Here is a 19,591-nt window from a genome sequence, read left to right on the forward strand (position 1 = left end):
AATGTCTTTACTGTCACTTTTGATCAGTATCCTTGCTAAATAAAAGTATTAATTTCTTTCAAAAAAGATCTGACACCAAACATCTGAACGATACATATACATATACAATAGGTATGCATCATAGTAAAATATATACAATAAATACAGTTATTATATTGAACAATTTATACCAAAAGTTTGGGTGTATGTAAGATTTATTTCAAATAAATGCTGTAAAATTTCATTCATCAAGGTATTCTGAAAAAAATAATTTTGGCAGTTTAATACGAAAAAGAAATTAATGGACAATAATCATAATACAAACTCTGACAGACTACATGAGTGCACGTTTGTGCTAAGCTCCTGTGTAAATGTAGCGTGTTTGCGTGTCTTTAGTTGTAAACGTGGCGTGTGATTGAGGCCTAAGGCTGACTGCAGAAATTAAAGCACAATCGATACTGACTGATGTTTCTTCCTCTGACGAGTCTCCACCAGTCACTGTGCGTGTGTGTGTGTGTGTGCTGTCATACGCTCATTACTGCGGCTGTTTCAGGGATTAGCAACTTCTGTATTAATTGCTAATTGCTCTTAATGACATTTAATGACTGTCAGTCAGTCCAAGTCCCGCCCCTCAGCCTGTCAGTCGATCTCTCCCTGGTGAATTACTGCATCACAAACACACATTTGTTTTTCTTTTCATTGACTTCTATTGTTTTTACACTGAGCTACTGATATTTTTACTTTGCACAAACTTTCCCTTGGCGATGGAGCAAACTACCAACCTTCACCCAGAGAAATCTAACTAACTGAATACTAACTAACTAATAACCCTCACGGCATATTTCTCCTTTTACAATTAAATTTGATTCACTTAGCTATTTTAAATTAAAATAAAATAAAATAAATTAAGAAATATTCTGCACTTACACATTTTAATATTTTCATTAAGACATGATATTTTTTTTTTGTTAAGCCATTTACGGTAACACTTTACAAGGGCTCATTTTTTGACATTAACTAACAATGAGCGATACATTTGTTACTGTATTTGTTAATCTTTCTTAGTTAATACAAATACAGTCATTCATTGTTTGTTCATGTTCAGTGCATTAACTAATGTTAACAAATACAACTTTTGATTTTAATAATGTATTGGTAAATGCTGAGATTAACTAAGATTAATAAATGTTGTAAGTATTGTTCATTCTTAGTTCATGTTAACTAAAGTAGTTAATTTGATCATTTTAAAGACAATAATCATTTTAAAACATAAATGTATAGTAATAAAAATAATAATTGCAAACATTGTTTTTATAATTACATTTTCAACTCAATCGCAGTGCTTATATGGGATGAGTAGTCGATTGCATCTTCAAATATTGTAAAAAATTATTCTCATGATTTGTTATCAGAATATTTTTTCATTTGTCAAACCAACTTAGATAATTAATGTAGTTCAGATAACATAATATTTTGAGTTTCTGTTGATTTGCCTTCATTGTATAAACTCAAATTTTTTATTTCAATGAACTCAGAAGTTTAAGGCAACCAGTTAACTTACTTTTTTAAGTTAAACCAACAGTGTACGATTCTCAAAATTTTCTTCCATCAAATCAAAGTTTGTAATGGTTGATCTGGTGGTTTATTACTTTGAATCACTATAGAGAAAATTAAAGTGAAAAATACTTCCGGAGCCAAAGCTACTAAAAAATGGCCAGTTACTATTGCGCTCTACAGTCTCTGTGTGTGTTCTGCTCCGCCCCTGACCAGGGTCTCAACCTCATATTTAAAATATCAGACAAAGTGCTGTGATGTCACAAAGCATCAGTGTCCAGCAAACTCCCTATGTGTGTGTGTAAATGTGTTAGAGAAAGAGCTTAACTGAACCCTTTTTCCTGTTATGCACTCTTTTCTTTTCTTCCTCCATCTTCCTGTCACTCTTTGCCGTGTCCCTTCCTTTCCAGCCTCCCTGTCTCTCTCGTGTCTTTAAGCTGCTGAATGCGGGTTGCTCTGCACAATCTATAGGCCTGAGGGATACAGCAGAGAAGAGAGAGAGAGACAGAGAGAGAGACAGGGCACTCAGTCAGTGTCTGCAGATGAACATGGTGCCCAGAGCGAGACAAACAGGAAGCTCATTGAGCATCTCGAACCCTGACAGCACAATCAGCCTGACACTGCAGCCATCCACACACATGCATACGTGGTTCTTTTTCCATTTGGAGTCCGGTCTATGTGAGGGCACACATATATACACACACACACAGCTATCTAAACCTAACCCTATATGCGTAAATGAAAACTTCATTTTTTAGAAAAGAACGCTATTTTAAACGATTGATGGATCATTTTTACAAATAAAGATTCACAAATTGATAATCGTAAAAAATATTTTTCAAAGTTATAGAGTATGTTTAAAAGAAAATACTATTTCAGTATTTTTACTTCAAAATGTCATGTTTAATACATTGTGTCACTTTCTGTTTCTTTGTAATTATAAAATTTACAAGCAATTTCTGAGTGAAAATTTTTGCAAAGTATACACCAATTTTTATCAGTGAGATTTTTCAGATTTAGTTGACTTGAAGCAAGGAACAAATTTGTATCAAAATATAGCTAAGTGCACACACACACACACACACTTGACGTAGCATGTATATATACATGAGGACATATCATAGACTTATGTTATTTTTATATAAAACTAATTATGAACACTATACGCACACTTAGGCAAGGCAAGGCAAACTGATCCCAAACACTAAAACATTTCCATTTTTATAATTACAATAAATAAATAAATATATTTTTTCCCCAAGGCAGGTGTATTTTGTAGCACATTTCTGGAGGAAAAATGTGGTTTTAGCTCCTTAATTAAAACCACTAAATGAGGACATATATATATATACATTGAAACAAATTTTCACCTAGAAATTGCTAGTAAACAAATAAATACAGCAAGTAACACTGAATTAAGCATTGAAATACCTTGAATGTACTGTAAGTCACTTATAAATCCATCTGCCAAATACATAAATCAAATTTATTTTATTTGACTTTTCCTTTGAGGATGTCACCAACCAGGTTTAGTCAATTAGCTATAACTTGTGCAAATTTGTCCCTAAAGTACACACATATACAAACACTTAGCTATCTAAATAAAGACAGATTGCAACAGTTTTTATAATAATCACCAAAACATTAACCTATAATCCCTAAAGAACCCTATTAGAATTCAAAATATTTAACTTTATTTATGAATATTTGTTGCAAATGAGAATGTCCCTAAGGATGGTTTTCATTTTAGCTAACAATTTTAACAACTATAGGTAAACCCACATGTTAACATATCTATGTAAATGAGGACCAAGGGAATGTTAACTTCTGTTGTTTTTAAATATAACCAAATACGATACAGACTATCCCAAATACAGCCAAACCCCCACTTGTTAATACAGACACACTCTCAACTATCAAAACACATTAACACGCTTATAGTTAAACTGATCTGTCTGAGGAATCGTTCAGAAACAGAATGATATACGCAGAAATAAGGACCCCTGACTCTTGCACACGCACACGTCGGCCTCAGACTCAGAGCAAGGACTGCAGTGTGGCAGAAATTTCAGAGGGATGAATGAGTGTGTGTACTTTTGGAGGTGGGGTCTGGGGGGAGTGTGTGTGTGAGTGTGTGTGTGTGTGTGTGTGTGTGTGTGTGTGTGTGTGTGTGTGTACTTTTGGAGGTGGGATTTGGGGGGAGTGTGTGCGTGTGTGTGTGTGTGTGTGTGTGTGTGTGTGTGTGTGTGTGTGTGTGTGTGTGTGTGTGTGTGTGTGTGTGTGCGTGTGTGTGTGTGTGTGTGAGTGTGTGTGTTTGGTTGGGGTGGGGGGAATGGTGTCAGCTGCACAGGCAGCAGAAAGCAACATCTTAATAAAACAGCCCGAGGCAAAATCCCATTAAAGACTTCACAGAGCAGCCAGGTACACACACACACACACACACACACTCACAATATACAATACATCTGTCTGTCTTTGTGTATGACAGTGTGTGAATTCATTTGGACTGTGTCTTGAGTGAGTGAGTGAGTGAGTGAGTGTGTGTGTGTGTGTGTGTGAGAGAGTGTGTGTGTGTAGGGTTACAGACCTCACTGCGACCTCAGTACCTTCAGAAGCGTTCAGAGAATACCAATAAGAAAGAACAATTCTTTGATGTATTTTGTGTGTTGGTGAGAGATAGAAAAACTTTTTTTTTTCAGTGCGCGTACGTTTTTTTGGGCAGCAGGATTGTTCAATATTTCACTATATTTACCTTTACAACAAGTCATAGAGGGAGACAGTTCTGTGAAAGCAACATTCTGACCAAACAAACACACACACACCGTTTACAAATGACGATCCCAGTATTAGCATGTTATGTATGGAGGCAGATGAACATTACCAAAACATCCAAATCTGTCAGAGCGCAAATGGGATGTCGGTATGGGAGGGGGGGGGGAAAAGAGACAGACGCAGAAGTTAAAACTCTCTGGCTTTTTCTGCCCAAACGCAGAACTTCACGTTTTTGTAAACTATTGTTATGACAGCATGTCACTTCGGTTTGAGCGTCAGCGGTTAGCGCGCCGAGCGCAGCGGCGCGGGCTGAGCAGGGCGGTGCAGCGATCTTTAGCGAGACCCTAAGGCTATTGTCATAAAGCTCAACGGCGCTAACAGCCAACTCTAATTCACTTGTCAACTGCCTGATAAAATACTGCACAAATGCCATTTTAACTGAAGCAGCTAATAGGGAAGTTTATAGGTCTTCTAGTGCCGCGCGTGCGTGAGAGCAAGAGTCTTCACACCAGTCGTCATCTAAAGCATATTAGAACAATCAGGCAGAAATAAACCCTCTGCATTATCTGGTTAAGTTGATTCGGTTAAGTCGACTGTTAACCCTTGTAATCCAGACAGCCAGCGAGTCCTGACCCGCGCGTTAGACTTTGAAAGCTAAACTAAACCTTTAATCTGAGTCGAGATATGTTAAGAGCTGCTATTGACTCCGGCGCTAATGAACACGGCTCTGCAAACAAGTACAGAATTGACTGCACTGAATTTCAAACTTGCCAACAAAAGATTAGTAAAATACGCGTTTATAGGCCTGATCGTGATGCGTTTAATTAAAATGAAAGAATCGCGCGGGATGTTCAGGTGTTTGTCTGCACCTGGAGGCAGGAAGCGAATCTTGTCTCGTTATTTCAATCAGGAAAATGTGTGAATGCTTATTCTTAACGCGTAAATCTATGAGTTATGAATATTGAACTCACTTGAGAGTCTACAGAGGAAGATTGTAAAGACGTTGAGAGGCCCAAGGATGATTACTATACCATATATCCACAAAAACAATCATAATGCCAACAGAACAACTGAAAGGAAACAATTGGATCTGGACATGTTGGCCTATACTGTGGAGCTGCTACCTTGTTGGAGTAATTTGAGGAAGTAGCCTATCAAAGCATTGCATTTTCATATGATATCATCCCTTATAAAAGGTAATGTGGTGTTTTTTAGTTTCTTAAACCATGGAATTACAATCGCGCCATTGCAGAACAAACACAATGTCATCAAAAACAATGCAATGCTATGGATTTGTATCAGGGTAAGCTATAACTATAAAAAGTACTAGGTTAAAGTACATGGTACTCTAAATCTACTTAAAGAATACCATGGTACCACAGTACTTTTTGTTAGAGCCAAGTTGGTTTGATCACAGTGTGCTCGTAACGCCCCCTGCTGGCGCGAGCGGCAGCTCTGATATAATTAATCTCGCCCATCTTCTGGGTTACAAGAGCGCGCGCGAGGACTCGAGACAGGTGAGGCCTGGTGAAGCTCAGGGTGGCGCGAAGCCCGCGGACGATGCATTGATGCCGTTTCTACCGTTCAGAACGTATGTGAAATCACTTTAACTGAAAGTCCACCAGCAGAACTGGTAAATTAGTTAATGGATGTGGAAATAAAGAGCGCGCCGCGCGCAGCCGGTTAGGATTGCTGTGGCAACAGCGACATCTGCTGAGAACTTATCACTCTCCCTTTACCACAGTTCCCGCCAAAATACCATATTTACCTGCACTACAATTAAAACTGTAGTCATTTAGTATGATTTAACACTATCATAAATATTTTGTTAAATAAAATTACAATTACATTTTGAAAATGTATATTCTTATATCACATTAAGCTTACTGGTCAATGCATTTCATTCATGCTAAATTACAATATACAGGAGGGGAACATAACTATGCCCTACTCATTTCTGTCATGCCCTATGGGCATATGTCTGAACACCATACATGTAGGCACAACACCTTGTTTTGATAATGTAGCACAAAAAAAAAAAAAAAATCAGCTGTTAAATAAGTACATTTGCATCAATATTGACTGTACATATCTTTAATTCAAATATATTGTGTACTGTGTCTGCTGTGGCGCATGGTAAAATAATAATTTCCTGTTGGGTTTAAATCTCAGGTAACATCTCTTAATATAAATTTCTTCAAATTGAATCAGAAGAATGCACCACACAGGATCATGTCATCATAAACGACAAAAAAACTGTCTCAAAATGATGATGGCGCCCTTAAAAAAGTGAAAGGGCCCTTTGTGAGAAGTGATTCAGTTACTCACCCTTCGAGAAACACCCTTCTTGTGGTGCCTTCAAGGGCGCAAAACTGCCTAAAACTCCCACAATGCAATATAACTATAATAACTAGTAATAGAGGACAAGCACATTTGATATTTACCATAAAGCTTTAATTGTAAAGCAATTTGTATTGTATAAAGTGTTATATAAAGAAAACTGATCTGACCCAATGCTTCATCATCTTTAACAACTACAACAAAGATGCACAATAATAAAATCATACCATATGGATATTGTTCCTGGTGTGTACAGCACTGTTGAAAACTTTCGCTGGACAGTCATCAGTGTCCCAATGCAAAGTGGATCAAGGTCCAAATTCATCTTCTTGAGATACTGATTTGCAGAATAAGGCAATTTGGAAGGCACTGTGAAGATTGTTGTGGAGAAACTTTCATTAATACAGTCAGAAGAAAAGTAAACAGTAATTCATTTTGTTAACAAAGCAGCCTCTATAAACTTGCATCGAATTTAGTTTCTGAAACCAAGAAGAGCCAAAGATTAATTTGATAAAATGGTGTTCATGAAGTTGAATCGCAGTATTTACATCCGAGATGTGTCAGATATGTAATGTGATCATTTATAGATGTGCGTTTCTACATTTCTGTGTTTAAAAGAGTTGTGTGTAACACACACATGTATGTTGTTTTGATTGTGAGAGATGCTAAAGAGTGACTTTCCTGTTTGGTGTGTGTTCTCATGCATGTTCTGGCTGGTGTGTGTGTGTGTATGTATGTGTGTTTGAGTAATGGTACCTGTCTGGAATGATTGACTCTCAGGAGACAGATGAGTGGTGTCAGGCTGTCAGCGTGAACTCTATCACACCAGCGCGTCTCTTTCAGACGCAGAGAACAGAGAGGAGAGACAGACAGACTGAAGGAGTGCAGCTCTGTCTCTCTGTTTGCTTTTCGCTCTGCTCGCGATCTTTTCCCTCCAGCCCTGCACATTAAACAATTTACCCAAACTTTCCTCGCAGTGCCGGAGCGAACACAGGCACTAAATGTTTTAGCTCGACAGTAAACAGGATCTCAGATCAGATTTTAAACTCATTTAAATTCACATTCTGCACTTGCTCTGTGTGCCAGGCACTAATAATATGCTAAACACATCAGATATTCAAAACAGTTCAAAACACTTTCAAAATTATTCATTTCTGACAGCGAGAAAACAAAGACTCTGAAGAGCAACGACAGCGGATGGAGGGATGAACTCGAGAGATGGTGAGGTGTAGGCCGGGCGATGATGGGTGAGCGGTCAGAAGGCCCGGAGCAGAAGACACTCTGACTGAAGAGAACCGTCTCAATGGAGGGTACGGACGGGTCAGAACCACAGGGTCACACACAGAGAGAAAGAGAGAATGTTTTAATTATTCGCATAACTACTACTGGCACATAATTATTTTCTGTCACTGTTTTTTTTGTGTGTGTGATGAATCTTGTATGTATATGATAATTGTATGCGAAACATGCTAGAAAAATACTTTGAGGGAGGATGGATGGAGCGATAGATAGATAGATAGATAGAGCGATAGGTAGGTGGATGGATGGACGGATGGATGGAGCGATAGATAGATAGATAGATAGATAGATAGATAGATAGATAGATAGATAGATAGATGGAGCGATAGATAGGTAGGTGGATGGATGGAGTGATATATAGAGCGATGGATGGAGCGATAGATAGAGCGATAGATGGATGGAGCGATAGATAGATAGATAGAGCGATAGGTAGGTGGATGGATGGATGGATGGATGGAGCGACAGATAGATAGATAGATGGAGCGATAGATAGGTAGGTGGATGGATGGAGCGATAGATGGATGGAGCGATAGAGCGATAGATGGATGGAGCGATAGATAGATAGAGCGATAGGTAGGTGGATGGATGGATGGATGGAGCAATAGATAGATAGAGCGATAGGTAGGTGGATGGATGGATGGATGGATGGAGTGATAGATAGATAGATAGATAGATAGATAGATAGATGGAGCGATAGATGGATGGATAGAGCGAAAAATAGATAGACATCTGACCATCTCTACAAAGAGCCACATGATCAATGACACTCATTTACGCACATTTTATATCTAGAATAGTAGACAATATTACTTTTTTCTCTAATTATAATTCAAAACTTTACTGTGTTTAAAATCTTCCAAAATCCTAAATCTGTTCATTTCCAGGTTTGAATTAAAAAAAAATCCCCCATTTCCAACTTAGTCTCAGAAGTTTGGATCCCACTGTATAATGTGACTTCTAAAGGAAGGCAGAGAAATTGAGAAAATGTGGGGAACATAGGAAGGGTTTTGAGTTAACAGAGTAAGGCAAGGTTACAGGAGTGATCGAGAAGTGTATTTGAGAGCTAAAGTGTGTGTTTGTGTGTGTGTGTGTGTGTGTGAGTGTGTGTGTGAGAGAGAGAGCAGCTCTGAGACTAATTAAACGAGCAGAAGGCAGAGAGTGTTCTGAAGAGAAGCCATCGCTGGGCCGGGACTGAGGTAATGATGGAAAAAAGGATTTAGTCTATCCACCATCGCTCCATCCTCTCCTCCCTTTCCCTCGTTATTGAGCAGGTGTCCGTGTCCCAGCACAGTGTGTGTATGTACGCGTGTGTGTCCCGACGGAGGCTTTCACAGCTCTCGGCTCTTGTGACTGTATCTCCTTCACCGGGGCTCAAACTCCCATTTACTGACAGATACTGTATGTACAACATGAACCACAACCAACTGACAATTCACACACAAAATCATCTCAAGCAGTGCTGGGGAAGCTACTTTGTGGGCAATTTCACACTAGAGCTTTAGATGCAGGCTTCAGGTTTGGTTTGATGTGAAAACGGCTTTCTGAACTTGCAAAAACTGTTGAACTCTGGTATGGTACAGATGGTTTGAAATCTTTAATTGTGGAAAAGCACCACTATTACTTTATTGCATGTTCCAGGTCACAAAAAAAAAAAAAATCATTTAAATAATATTTTACTATAAATAAGGCATTTCTGAAAGCTGCATGTCAAATGAATTGCCTTCTTGCAATGAAAAATGCAAGTGCGTGTAATGTTCTGGTGGTAAATCCAAAGCTGAGAAACATGAATAAAACAGCGACACCTTCTCATCCTGAGGGGTTACCTAGTTAGAAAGCTTGTACTAGTATTCACGGTGGTATTCAGAAGTACAACAGGGACAGGGGGTGTAATCAAGCTCAGGACCAAAACACTGAACCAAATATAGCCTGAAACTAGTTTGCCAGGCCACAAGCTACTCATAATTTCAGTAGTTAAAGGGTTAGTTCACTCTAAAATTTAATTTTTTGCCATTAATTACTCATCCTCATGCCGTTCCAAACCCGCAAGACCTTCGTTCATCCTCGGGACACAAATTATGATATTTTTGATGAAATCCAAGAGCTCTATGACTCCTCAATAAACTGCAATTTAACCATTTCAAGGTCCAGAAAGGTACTAAAGACATTGTTAAAACAGTTCAACCTTAATGTTATGAAGCGACAATATCTTATTAACAATATCTTATCTTCTGTGTCATTCTCTTACACTGTTTACATCCAGCGCTTCCAGGTTCTACGTCAGAACGCTGGCTCTGTATTGGCCGACGCTGTACACGTGAGCCGAACGACATATGCGTGTGATGCTGACGCAGGAGCCGGCCAATACTGAGCCGGCGTTCAGACATAAACACAGAAACACTGCATCAACTGCATATGAGAATGACGGGAGAGACGAATTTGTTGAATAAAGTCGTTATTTTTTCATTAAAATATCTTAATTTGTGTTCCGAAGATGAACGAAGGTCTTACGGGTGTGGAACGACATGAGGGTGATTACTTAATGACAAATTTAATTTTTGGGTGAACTAACCCTTTAAGATGTAATGAAATATTCAAGATATGGAGACCAAATGTTAAAGCTTAGGAATTGGTCACTGAAAATGCACTGATCAACCACACAATCTTTAGTGATTAACAATGCTGAATCTTTTTGGAAAAATAGGTAAATAGGGGATCCTTTAAGGGGATGTTTTAGATAATAATAATTAATCTCAATAAATTAGATCTCAATTTAGGATGACAAAAGCAAACTTTAACACTCAATGTAAAATATACATGCACAACTAAAACTGAATTGAAAATGCTGAATTAAAGGAAAAAATATTTACACTACCTTTCTAAAGGTTGAGGTCAGTAAGAAATTAGAGAAATCAATACTCTTATTTTTAGCAAAGATGTATTAAAGTGAACAGTAAAGATATGTATAATCTTAGAAAATATTTCTGTTTCAAATACTTTCTATTGATCAAAGAATCCTGAAAAATAAAAATGCATCATGGTTTCCACAAAAAATTTAAGCAGCACAACTGATAATAGAAATGCTTCTTGAGCAGAGACAAAGCTCAACAAGGCTGCATTGATTTGCTAGAAAATACAGTAAAAATTGTAATATTATGAAATATTATTACAATTTAAAATAACTGTTTTCTGTCTTGCTATATTTTAAACTGTAATTTATTCCTGTGATTCAAAGCTGAATTTTCAGCATCATTACTCCAGTCTTCAGTGTCACATGATCCTTCAGAAATCATTCTAATATACTGATTTGATGCTCATGAGGCATTTATTATTATATTATATTATATATCAATGTTGAAAATAGTTTTGCTGCTTAATTTTTTTTTCAGGATTCTTTGATGAATAGAAAGTTTAAAAAACAGCATTTATTTGAAACAGATAATATTTTGTATCATTATAAATGTCTTTCACTTTTCACTTTAATGCGTCCTTGCTGAAGGGAATCACTTACTTTTGTAGAGGCAAAACAAATACCTGTTACCATAGTAATCCATTCATTTATATGTGAAAATGACAGAAATTTCCAACAGATTTGGATGTTTTTAAAAAAGGAAACATGCCTAAACATTGTTATGCATTTTTCACAATGAATAAAATAAGCTCTAATAAGAGGGTGGAATCAAGGAATTCGGTGACAACATGATAAGAGAAGCCTGTGGAAACATACATCTAAACATGCGTATGTCTGGAGCAGATCTTGTTTTGCAGATTATATTACAGGTAAAATAATAAAAAAAGAAAATTCAGTCTCTTATCACCTTGTCAGTGAACTGAGTCTTCTTTTAGCATATTTTATTCAACTGACTCGTGAAATAAAAAAGCAGTTGTTGCTTTTTTAGCCTTATTTGTGCTATAAAAAACAAACATAACTTTTTGTTTGTCTTTTTTAAAAAAATATCTAAATCTATCAGCAAGTTTTCTTAATTTTTCCAACTTTCCCTATTATAAAAAAGTTTTGTTTTGAAAGCAAAATACATCAAGTAAAACAGACCTTTCAGCTCAAATGTGCAGCACTTTCCACTTGGCTTGTTTCTTCACACTGCAAGAGATAGATTGGAATATATGACTTTCTATATTTGGAAATAAAGAATTTCTATAATAAACAACTAAATAATATAAATATTAAGCAGTTACTAACCCCTGGAGTAGATACTCCTCAGAAGCTCTCATTGAAGCAGCCTGGGATCTTGACTTTGTTTTCTGGTGGACCGATAAAAACCTGTGCACCTGAATCCTGGAAATTATGTGAAGTCAGATTGGCCCATAGCATTTCGAGAAAGCTCTTGCCATTTTTGTTTGCAGCATAAACCAGACGGTCTTTTGGGACACTCTTTACACCTGGTATTAAGATGCGTTTTAATCGATCGGATCACAAGTGGACGACGCTAAATAAATACAGGTGGTCTAAAACGTTTTGAGCTTGTCCACTTTCGACCACTTCCAGAGGTAGTCGGAAACACATTTGACCAGACTGTTTTCACAGTGGGAACGCTCATGTAGTGGAACAGCCACAAAAGACCGTCTACTCTCCGCCTACTGACCAAATGCCTAAACTTTATGGGAAGTGCACTATCCAGACGGATTTAAACTTTGTCGGCTGAAGACCCAAGTTTGGTTTGAAGACGAAAAACATACCAAGCACAATGTTCTCTCACCATTCCTGATTTCTAACACACATTCACAGTCTTCAGCGTGTTTTTGCGGCTGTCAAAACAGAAACGAAAGCTCTCTGTGCACGTTCATATGTAAATTGCGAGAGCTTATTTTGTCCATTAGATTGAATGGATACAAAACCCATACATTTACCCACCAATACACCCTCCCCTTGAAGAAATCAGGACAGAAGTGGTTGAAAGTGGACAAAAGAGACAGATTAAACACCAGGTGTAAACGTGTATGTGTCGGACTCGTCTACTTGTGATCTGATCGACCAAAACGGATCTTAATACCAGGTGGAAACAGCACAGGCCCTTAGAAGAAAAGGTCCTTCATGTTCTCTTCTGTTCTGCTTTATACAGTTTATGGAACCTTTTAGAAGTTCCCATAATAGGATCATTTTATGGATTTAGTTTTAATTGAGTTTGAATTTATTTTTTGACAAAATGGTATTAAATAAACAGCTTGTAAAGAATCTATCACTAGAAAAAAAAACTGAAATAACCAATTAAACATGAAAGTATGCAATCATTTATGACATTTCTCCTTATAGAAAACCTTTTTGGCATAAAGGGTTTTTTAAAACTGAGTAAAGAACACTAGAGTTCTATATAGAACCCCAATGAACCTTTAAATTCTAAGAGTGTACACTCAAGCTTGGTTTGTATTCTATAGTGTATTTCTCTCCCTCATACCAAAGCACTTCGTTTATCACTTCATTTATTCAAATTTGAATCCTACCTAACTGACAGTCAAAATGCACATAAAAAGATTTTTCCCGAGCTTCGAAGTCTGTCGATGGCCCATCTGTCTGCCAGTAGCCCAGCGCAGTATTGCAGCTTTGAGTATCTCCTGTGCTGGTGATGCTCTCTCACCAAACACACCGGCCCTCTCAATGTTCCCTTCATCTTGTCAGCTCAGAAAGGCTGCCGGTGTTTTGATGCTGCTAGCAGTATGACGCCACAGCCAGTAAAATGCCAGAGGGAAAAATGCCCTTAAGGTGTAGTATCCGCACTCCTCCCTCCGTTCACTAGCTTAACGTCTATAAACAGACACTAAACGCTGGGTCTTCCTTTCTGACAGCCATTTTGAACCAGACCTCACACGGACCGGCGCTCTGTCAGTTCTGCTGACATGCTTCACTGTGCTCAGCAAAAATGCTCTTTTGAAGTAATTGCCTCTATCTGCGTGTGAAACTTCACATTTGGAAGGGATGCTTAAAAAGAAATTTCTTGTTTTGAAGACATATACATTATGTAACACGGTTATCGATCAAAACCAGTGCTGTCAAAGTTAATGCATTAACACGTACAATTGATTTAATATTGACTTCATTAATGCATTTAATCAATTTACTATAACTGTTCCATATGATTAGCTGATTGCAACTGAACATACACCCACACACAAAAGTCACCTGTTTATAATTAAATCATAAAGAAAATGCTTTATACAGGTTTTTTTTATTTATAAATCAAATCTAGATGCATGTTTAACAGAACTAAAGTCTATTGTGAATATAATCATGCACCTTTGCATTGAGCTCCATGTTTGTATTTCCTATGCTTTTTTAATGCTACTTACTATCTATATATATATATATATATATATATATATATATATATATATATATATATATATATATATATATAGTAATTACATGAAGTAGATTAGATAAATTTGTGCAGCTAATAATTACACATGGGCCTGTTTCTTGGACCTTAATGCATGCATTAAATTAAAAATGACAACATTACGAAATTAAACATGATTAAATATTTGAATCAATTGACAGCCAAAATTAAAACCTATTACTTTTAATTGAAATTGTTTCTGTGTGCATCCATCAGACTAGGGTTACAAATCAAGTTTCAGGAAGACACCATATTTAATTTGAAGGGATCTACAGTGTGCTCAATGGACCGTACTGTTTTATTTTGGTGTCAATCATTCAGCAGATCCAACATTAGGCATGTTTACAACATTTTCATCTGAATTAATCCAAACCGATTTCACATATAAAGTTGTTTGTATGAACCCTAAACTTTGCAATCAATTTCAAATACTGCATATTGCACAACTTTATAAAGCTGCCAAATATGTCAGAAGAGCTTTTCCAGCAAATACGTAAGATGTAATACATAAATAAACACACGCACATTTGTAAGATGTAAAATGTATGTAAACATGCGCATCATACTGTAATTGCGAAAATAGTTGGCTTCAAGTGTTTACCAGCTTAAATTTTTCCTAATGATCTGATTATTTTAGGTCTACATCACCCTTTCCAATCTGATCAAATGTTAATTCAGATCGAGCTCAGTTGGATTGATTGCTTTTCAGTCTGGATGAGCAATCAATCCCATGACTAACAGATTAGTTGAAAATGCAGCTCTGAAAAACAAAAATTACATGTGCCATGTGTAAGGACCTTAAAGGATTAGTTCACTTCAGAATTCAAATTTCCTGACAATTTACTCACCCTCATGTCATCCACGATGTTTATGTCTTTCTTTCTTCAGTCGAAAAGAAATTAAGGTTTTTGAGGAAAACATTCCAGGATTTTTCTCCATATAGTGGACTTGAACGGCTACCAATTGGTTGAAGGTCCAAATTGCAGTTTCAATGCAGCTTCAAAGAGCTCTACACGATCCCAGAAGAGGAATAAGGGTCTTATCTAGCAAAACAATTGACCCTTCGCTGGGAGTTTGATTGACAAACGATCTAACCAATCATAATGCCGAATCCGCCATTTTGTCCGACAAAGCAGTCAGGAGTTAGTAGATTAACCTCGGTGAACTTGAACTTGAAAAATGGTGTGTATTTACGTCTTTCCGCGTTTGAAACAACATTTCTTCTCATGTTCATTCATGTTTATTTGATGCTATAAATGAACTAGTAGGAAGAGATGATCGGTTCACGAGGCGCTACAGCGATCTGTCACGACACATTAAAGAGCCACAAAACGTTTTCTTTATTGTTTGAATTTCTTAAAATACTACACAGTTTGAAAGCTGGGACTTTGTTTAATATCATGAGTATCCTGCTCTGTCTTGTCTGTTGACGTGTTGTCAGTGTCCTCTTTGCTCCGCGATGTATTTTTCACTCTGTGTGGTGTGACGGCGCCATGGCTTGTTGGACAAAGCTACAGTAACTAAGTGGGGCAGGTCTTTGCGAAGGGTCAGTTTTCTAAAGAAAATAAAATAAAAATGTATATACATTTTAACAACAAATGCTCGTCTTGCACTGCTCTGTGGCAGGCATTACATAAACACGTTGGAAAGGTCATGTGACGTAGGGGAAAGTACTGCGGTAGGGCAAAAAACTCCAACTCAAATCGTCAGACATCGTCATTTTACATTTTTTTTGTAAACGCTGTTTGACTTAGCCTTTGCACTTTCGCTTTGTAAATACTTGCTCGGTACTTCCGCCTATACATCACGCGTGACCTTTCCAACGTGTTTATGTAATGCGTGACGCTTTATGTAACGTTTGTGGTTAAAAAGTACTTAAATTTATTTTTTTATTTTTTTAGAAAATGACCGATCATTTCGCTAGATAAGACCCTAATTTCTTGGCTGGGTTCTTGGCTTGAAACTGACATTTGGACCTTCAACCCGTTGAACCCCAGTGAAGTCCACTATATGGAGAAAAATCCTGAAATGTTTTCCTCATAAACCTTAATTTCTTTTTGAGTGAAGAAAGAAAGACATGAACATCTTGGATGACATGGGGGTGAGTAAATTATCAGGAAATTTGAACTAATCCTTTAACACAGTACAACCAATTGTACAGACTTCATTCATGGCAATTCCTACAGACAAAAACCTCCGGATCAGGACTTGGCATCACGCTGGAGTCGTCTGATATAAATGTGGTTGAAATGATCTCGAGGAAGGGTGGAGCATGAGACACAATGCGATTTATCGTATCATACCAATCTTCATGCTGTCAGGACATCGCTGCAGGACGTCTGCGGTTCAGTGAAAGTTTACGCTCGCACCAGGATTCAATTCAGACCAAAAGAGTATATCCGACCTATTAAAGAATCAGCATCAACTGTTGAGAGACGGTCACAGTTGTCTGTGTGAGATCAGAGAAGCAAACCATACACTCACGTGATTGTTATACGGCCATCGGCATCCTAAACGATGCCTACAAACAGATCCGGGGAAACGCTTAAAGTAGCCGAGACGTCGGTTTGCTCTCCGTTGAGGGAGGAGGGGAGAGGGGAAGGTACAAAAGAAGACTCGGACTTGCCACAAAGGGTTTAGATGAGAGCAAGACAGACAGGACGGGAAGCGCACAAAGCCGCCAGGGCGCAGAATCATCTCGGCATGGCGTGCGACACCGGGCCTGCGCATACACACACACACACACACAAGAACCGGCGCGCGTTTGAGGCCGAGCCGAGCACAGCAGCATTAATGTAGAGTGGGACTCAGGTAGCAGCCTGCTGTCAATCATTCATCCATCCACCTGACTAATTGGCTTCTTACCCTCTCTCCACCCGGCTCCTGTGCTAACCGCTCGCCTCTGGCAAAAATGCAGATGAGCGCTGGAGAAGGCGTCTGGCGGAGGGAGGGAGAGGAGAGGAGGAAAACTGCAGCTTTAGTTAATTATCTCTCTGAGTCAGTCTGTCCGACAGCAGCCCACACAGCGCACTTATGCTAAACAGCAAAGCATCCTGGGAATTGGAGTGACAGCTCATTTTCCTCCTGCAATTTTATATGAAAGGTGCACCAGAGACCTGCACCCCTCCTTCTATCTATCCATCCATCCATCTCTCCCTCTTCTCCTCCATCCGTTCTTGTCTTTCTCCCCTCACACACTTGTTCTCCCTCTCTTTCTGGGTGGCGAGGACTCATGGGATGTTGGTGTGGTAGCTGTCAGTGACACTGTGTATGCCTTCTCTCTCTCGCGCTCGCTCTTTCTCTCTCTCTGCGCTGACAGCGGCTTGTTGACAAACGCCAGCAGTCATCTCGGCACCCTGGGAAATCTCTGCTACCATTTTGTCAGCAGAATGACAGAAGCTGTTAATGTCTCAAATTCTCCCCGTGACAGAGAGCCATCTTGTTGACAGTGTTTGACATTCGGCGCTCAATTCATGTCGTCCATTTTAATTTATTATATTTTTTTGTGCACCAGATCCAACCCCCCTTCACTTTCTCTCTCTCTCTCTCTCTCTCACACACACACACACACACGGATCCCATGGCTCCTCGGCGGAAAAATTAACAGTTACTCGATTTGTCTGAATGTAGCTGTGGAGCTGCTAATGATTTTTGTCCGGTAATGAGAATTGTGTCAGTGTCCTGTTAAAAATGAAATAAATCCTTCGCTCCGTATGAATCCACCGGCATATCTCCTGCCAGCCGCGATCGATGCAATTTACAAATTAGAGTCGGGGAGAAAAAAATCATTTATTCCCTCTCTGGGGTGTTTAAGGCAAACATGCCAAAGACAGGAAGTTCCATAGTAAAAGCAAAACGAAACAATACACAAAACACTGCGATATGACAAATATATAAAACTACTTCTATATAAAATGCACAATCAAAACAATAAATCACACAGTTTACAACGGAATTGGTATTAATAATATTAACGTGAAAAGTAAATGTTTTCAGAGACTGCAAAACTAGGCAACGATGTTTAACAACTAAGAAGTTCTGATTGAGCCTAGTTGTTTATATGTGAAATTTGAACAGAGGCAGATGGAAATCTGTTGCATTTTCTGAATGAATTACACATCAACCCTAAATAAATGTGCATGAGACACAGTACACTTTACAACCTCAGAAAAAGTGCAATAAATAACATTAATATGATACCACGCAATGCTTTGCAAAACTATAGGCGCAGATTTTTAATGACTTGGAAGTTCATCAGCATTCTGGTTGAGCCTAGTGTTGCTTATAGGGGAAATATGAACAGAGTCAGACGGAATATGTGGAAATTTTATGTATTTTCTGTGCATATTTGGAAAGAGTATCAAAATCTAAATGTAGCTCAGACTGTTTATCTGACATCCTAACCATTTAGCCCCCCAAAAAAAGAAAAGAAAGAATAAGCAAGGGGTGGAGGATATGTAATGATTGGTGTGCCAGGTCTGTGAGAAAAACGCAGTATGATTTAGGCCTCATGTCTGACGGAGAATTATGGGCTTTTGTAGCCTGATTGCGATAAATATGTAGACAAGGAACTGATCTTGTAGTAATATAGAACAGTGGCGCCTGCAGGATTTCATCTGAGGGTACGTAGAGAGACCTTTTTTTCCCCAAAAACAACCCTAAAAAGTTGTTAAAAATTAAACTCTGAGAGTTTTTTTATCTACTAGATTAGCATTTAAGTAACTAGCATTTCAATAAGACTTGAGATGCTTCAAATCAAACGATCAGTGAGAACAACGAATGTGCTTCTAGACACTTTTACACATTTTACAACACGAAAAGGGAAAAAACTGTTCAAAGACATCCGTTTAGCGCATGTCCACCTAGGAAAACAACTGAAAAACAGTGTGGACGCACATAACTTTAGGTTTGAATGGCCGCTTATTGACAAAAGTAGCCTTTTGTTTCAATTGTTGGTAGGAAAATATCCACTTCATCCAAGATGGTTTATTCTTAGTAGCCTATCTCGGTGTCGTCTGTTTGTTGAGAAACAGCTTCAGGTGATTAATTGAAAAAATGGTCCGAATGAATGCGAGTCAGGTTGTTTTGCAAACAAATTTGGTCAAATCAGACAGAAATATTAGCAGGGAAAGTGTTTCGCAGGTCTGTCGCTCATGGTACATAGATTAAAGCTAAAGGAGCCACAGATTTATTTTATATATATATATATATATATATATATATATATATATATATATATATATATATATATATATATATATAAATGAGAGAAAAGTGAGAGAAAGTGAGCGAGTGAGTGA

The 19,591-nt window shown here is 38.0% G+C and overlaps 1 protein-coding gene across 13 annotated transcripts in view; it reads right to left on the minus strand.

The window, feature by feature from the left end:
• Nucleotides 1-19,591, minus strand: part of tfap2d (transcription factor AP-2 delta (activating enhancer binding protein 2 delta)) — a 113,645-nt gene that overhangs the window by 91,428 nt on the left and 2,626 nt on the right. For 10 of the 13 annotated variants that reach the window (XM_048207745.1, XM_048207753.1, XM_048207749.1 and 7 more), the window contains exons 1-3: nt 7,402-7,831; nt 6,873-7,014; nt 1,862-2,006 (exon numbers count right to left, since the gene is read on the minus strand). The gene's annotated coding sequence lies outside the window, so the exon portion shown is untranslated. Of the gene's footprint in view, nt 1-1,861; nt 2,007-6,872; nt 7,015-7,401; nt 7,832-11,992; nt 12,041-12,139; nt 12,236-19,591 lie in introns of those variants that run through there. The other 3 variants (XM_048207747.1, XM_048207752.1, XM_048207751.1) reach the window with 3 other exon arrangements.

Source organism: Megalobrama amblycephala, linkage group LG11, assembly GCF_018812025.1.
Source record: "Megalobrama amblycephala isolate DHTTF-2021 linkage group LG11, ASM1881202v1, whole genome shotgun sequence".
Taxonomy (NCBI): Eukaryota; Metazoa; Chordata; class Actinopteri; order Cypriniformes; family Xenocyprididae; genus Megalobrama; species Megalobrama amblycephala.